Genomic DNA, 5,353 nt, shown 5'->3' with positions numbered 1-5,353 from the left:
TTCGTAAATGACTTGCCTTGGAGATTGTACGGTATCCTCCTTAGCATTAACTATGGCATCTTGGACGGAGTTTTCCTCAATTCTGGATTCCCAAGGAAGTTCAGCATCGCCTAGATCTTCAACCAACTCTTCTTCTTGAACAATGACAGCTTCTTCCACTTGTTCTAGTACGAATTCATTCTCTGTCTTGTCCACTGGAGTCTCTAGTATTTCTTTCATGCTACGCTCTTCATCGGGCTGTCCACATGGAGCTGTGGTTGATCCTTGTATATTTGAGCGCCTAGTGGCCCATTGAATTAGTGCTTGCTCCAGTTGTTGAATGGTTGTTTGAAATTTAAGTGGGTAAATCTCTCATCTCTAACCTTAATTAGCTCACTTGAATATGCTTTGCTTGAGACAGATGGTCAGCTTAGAGCTCTTTGTGGCTATAAGAGCAAGCGGGAGATGGTTAGTGATAGGAGTCGTCATGTAAGATTCAATATGGTGGAAAGCTCAAAGTTTAAATGCAAAGGTTGGTGTAAAGTTCAACTGAATGGGTCTAGGAAGTTGGTTGGCTGCTTTAGTGAGAATTCAGATTGCTTGCTACCCGAATGGAATCATGATGATCAACAAGAAGACGGGTGTAAAAGCAAAGTCTGGGACCCCGGAATTTAGTCTAGAAATCAACACTCTTGGGGCCTTGTCACTTATTTTAACCTGCTTGAAGGCTTTCTACGCCTAGTTTGGGATCCCGGAGGCCATTGGAATTACAAACATTGGTGGAGATTCCTGGATAAGTTGAAGCACAAGCCGCCATGACAAGGAGCTCACCAAATGTTCAACTTAAGGACTTTAACTAAAAGTGCTAGGTGGGAGACAACCCACCATGGTATGATCGTTCCTTTTTCAACTATAATTTTTTTTAGTTTTGTTTGTTTTTTAATTTTATTTTATTTCATTGAACCTGGAATTATTCATAACATCTGCATACTGCATTCTGCATTTAAAAAAAATGCACGCGACGCGTAAGCGTCGCTGACGCGTCCGCATCAAAGTGCATTAAGATGAAAAGAAAAGTGAACAGAGAGTCACGCAAGAGCGTGGCTGGAGGCGTGCCTTCGGCACAAATATGCGCACGCGACCGCGTCGCTGATGCGGCCGCGTCATTTGATAAATAGCTTCCCCACGCGTCCGCGTCACCCACGCGAACGCGTGGCTCTGTAAAATCGACATAAAGGGGTGTATGGCAGTATGTTGGGCTGGAATGGGGCTGGACTCGTGCTGGAAGCCCAAGTCCTCCCACGCGATCGCGTCAACCACGCGACCGCGTCACCTTAAATTTTGGCAAAATGAATTTGAAATAGAGAGTTGCGCGAACACGAGGCTGCACTCGCGCCAATCGCACAAATCAGGCCACGCGATCGCGTGACCCACGCGTCCGCGTCACCTGAACTTATCGCATACCACGCGACCGCGTCACTCACGCGTCCGCGTCACATGCGGCGCACAGCTTATCTAAATCAGCCAAAATATCTTATCTTTTCTTCCCCAATCCTAATTTTTCTTATCCTTTCTTACTTTCTTCTTCTTCATTTTGTGCATATTTTTATTTTCTTTTCTAAATTTATTATTTTTCCATTGGTGTTAAAAAATTTTATATTCAACTGTTTTATCTTTTCTTGAATTATTCTGTTGCTTAATGACTTGTTTTACTCTGACTGGGTATTATTCTTCAAAAGTCAATGCTACTCCTTCATGATACTTATATTATTTTGTATTGATATGAACTTATACTGTCTTTCATTACCCACACTCCCCTCTTTGTTGCAAATTTTGCACCACTGGTATGCCATGTGCTTCTATTATTTTCTCACTTGCATGTTGTAGCTACCATGTAATTGAGACCCCATTATTTGGCATTAACCTACCCATACTATATTTATTTTCTTATCTTTATTTCTGGGTTACTTTTCTTCTTTTCCTCTTCTTTCAGGATGGCCACCAAAGAAGGGAATGGGAAAACTTCTATATGGGGCGACAGACAAGTCCACCTGCACAATCTTTGAAAAAAAAAGCATCAACTGAAGCAACCCATCCACTTGTACATCTTAGCATGCACCGAGGACGGTGCAATCTTTAAGTGTGGGGAGGTCGGTACCGATCTCCATGGGTTAGTTACTCTTCTATCTCAACACCAATGTCTTATTTTCTTTATTAGTCCATTGTTGCATTTACATGTTTGATTGCATGTTTATTTGATTTTGTGCATATTTTACTACTTGGTTGAAGTAATATTTTCTTTTTCAAGAAATTTTTATAGTATTTCGCTAATTTAAATTGAAAAATTTTTTCTGTTAAAACTTGTTTGAAGTTGTATTTGGAACATGGTTTTTGAGCCAAAGAACACACAACCTATGAGATTTTGAGATTAATTACATGGTTACATTAGTTAACCATAAATATTTTATTCTTGTGTGTTTTCTTCCTTATAATTGCAATCTTTACTTTGTTCCACTCTATATGTCCATTATTTAGTGTATTTACATGCTTGCATATGATTGAGGCCATTACTTGTTTTCACTCACTTATCCCAAATAAACCTACCCTTTTATGTCACTCTTGTTAGCCACTTTGAGCTTTTTAATCCCCTTCTGTTTTATAACCACATTACTAGCCTTAGCCAGAAAAATAAATTAAAAATCCCAAGTTGAATCCTTGGTTAGCTTAAGATAGATATTGTGTATAATTTAAGTATGAAAAATTTTATGGGAACATGGGATGATAGAAAAAAAAGGGGAATTAAATTGAATAAGTTATTTGAAAATTTGGGAAGCATGCTCATGTGAAATCAAAATAATTAAATTACCATGTGCATTGAAAAAAATAAAAAAATTAAGTAATTAGATAAGGGGATACAAAAAAATATATATGAATTACCCCAAATGCAAAATAAAAAGGATCAATGTACATGGGACAAAATTCAAAAATAAGTTTGATACATGAGCATGTAATACAAAAGTGGAAAAAATTTGGGTAGCTAGGTAAAGCATTTTAAATTATATAAAGTATATATATGTTAGGTGAGATCTTAGACTAATCAAGGATTCACTTTGTTAGCTCACTTAGCCTTATATATATATATATATATATATATATCCTTACCTTTACCTCAGCCGCATTACAACCCTGAAAAGACCTCATGATGTTTGTATTTGCATGCTGAATATTTGTTGATTGGTTAGATGAAGAACAAGGTTGAGAAAGCATGACTAGGGAAGAATAGAGTGATTGACCCTAGACACTTGAGAGTTAGAGTGATATACACTACCAGTAAGGGTTCAGTGCTTAATTCTATGTTCCCTGCTTTCATGAGCTATCTTCTTACAAGTTTACTTGCTTTTTATTGTACAATTTGAATTAGTGGAATTTGGGTTGTATTTTTCTTGAAGAACTTATTCACTTTTAACCAAGTAGGTAGAAATATTTTGCATGTAGTTGCATTCACATAGATAGGTTACATTGCATACTCTCTATCATTCCTCTTCACTCCTTTATAGCTAATGTTTAAGTGTGGGGAGGTTGATAAACCACTATTTTATGGTTTATCTTGTGCTTAATTGAGTGGTTTTTATCAACTCTTTACCCACTTATTCATACTATTTGCATGGTTTTACAATTCCTTCCTAGAATTTGTGCTATGATTGAAAACATGCTTCTATGGCCTTATATTTGCTAATATTAATCCTCTCTTATTACCATTAGATACCTTGATATGCGTGTTAAGTGATTTCAGAGTTTATAGGGCAGGAATGGCTTAGAGGATGGAAAAGAAGCATGCAAAAGTGGAAGGAATACAAGAAACTGAAGAAACTGCTAAAGCTGTCCAGCCTGACCTCTTGGTACTAAATCGACCATAACTTGAGCTACATATGTCCAAATGATGCAGTTCCAGTTGCGTTGGAAATCTAACGTCCAGGGCTTCGATTTGATATATAATTTGTCATAACTGCCCCGAAGCCAAGTGACACAAACGCGTGGATCACACGGACGCGTGACCTGGCGATAACCCAATCCGCGCGAACGGGTGGACGATGCCTCCGCGTCACTTTCCCGCGACCTGTACGTACCAGAAATTGCTGGGGGCGATTTCTGGTCTATTTTTGGCCTAGTTTTTGGCCCAGAAAACACAGATTAGAGGCTATAAAGTGGGGGAATGCATCCATTCATTGGAAGATGTCTTCCATTATTCACTTTTCATATTTTAGATGTAGTTTTAGAGAGAGAGAGGCTCTCCCCTCTCTCTTAGGATTTAGGATTAGGATTCCTCTTAAAGGATTTAGGATTTTTTTTATTATTTCAACTTACAATTTCTTTTGAGTTCCAGGTTCAATGTTCCTTTTAGTTATTTTCTCAATTTAGTTTATGAACTCTTTATGTTTAGATTAATTTTCTATTTAATATAAATTGAGGTATTTCAGATTTATGATTCTTATTTAGCTTTTTATATTCTTGGCTTTAATTGATTAATTGGAGACTCTTGAGTTATCAAACTCATCGTGATTGATAATTGTTATTTTTGCTAATTGAATTGAATTCCAATAACTCTAGTCCTTTCTTAGGAATTGACTAGGATTTGAGGATCAAACTAATTAGTCCACTTGACTTTTCTTTGCTTTAGTAAAGGTTAACTAAGTGGGATTAAAACTTAATTCTCATCACCATCGATAAGGATAACTAGGATAGGACTTCCAAATTTTCATACCTTCTAAGAGTTTTATTAGATATTAATTTATTAATTTCTGCAATTTATTTTCCTTGTTCAAACCTTTTGAAACCCAAAAATACTGTTTTTCATAACCAATAATAAATCATACTTCCCTGCAATTCCTTGAGAAGACGACCCGAGGTTTGAATACTTCGGTTTATAAATTTTATTGGGTTTGTTACTTGTGACAACCAAATGTTTGTACGAAAAGATTTTTTGTTGGTTTAGGAGCTATACTTACAACGCGATCATATATTTGTGAATTTCTTTACCGACAGGAAGTCCAATCATCACTTGGGCATCAAGTTGATTAGTGCAGTCTTCAGTTCAAAATCTACTGCCAGATTTGGGTGACGCACTTGATACGGTTGCAGGGTGAAGTTTGGGGATCCTGCCTCCTGAAGAGTAATTCTCCTAGGTTCTGCCATGTCACCTGCACGTGAATCAACTGAATCAGTAGTAAATGAGCTTGTCTCCCTCAAATGGCGGTTCAGATTTGCCCTCAAATGAGACTAGTGAATCGATAATAATCACTTCACCACCCTTAGAGGCTAACCCACGTCGAGTTCGTCTAATATGTGAAAGAGTTCTTTCAATTTCAGGATCAAA

The sequence above is a fragment of the Arachis ipaensis genome, chromosome B07 (assembly GCF_000816755.2).
Source record: "Arachis ipaensis cultivar K30076 chromosome B07, Araip1.1, whole genome shotgun sequence".
Taxonomy (NCBI): Eukaryota; Viridiplantae; Streptophyta; class Magnoliopsida; order Fabales; family Fabaceae; genus Arachis; species Arachis ipaensis.
The sequence above is the reverse complement of the archived record's forward strand: the minus strand, read 5'-3'. Positions refer to the sequence as shown.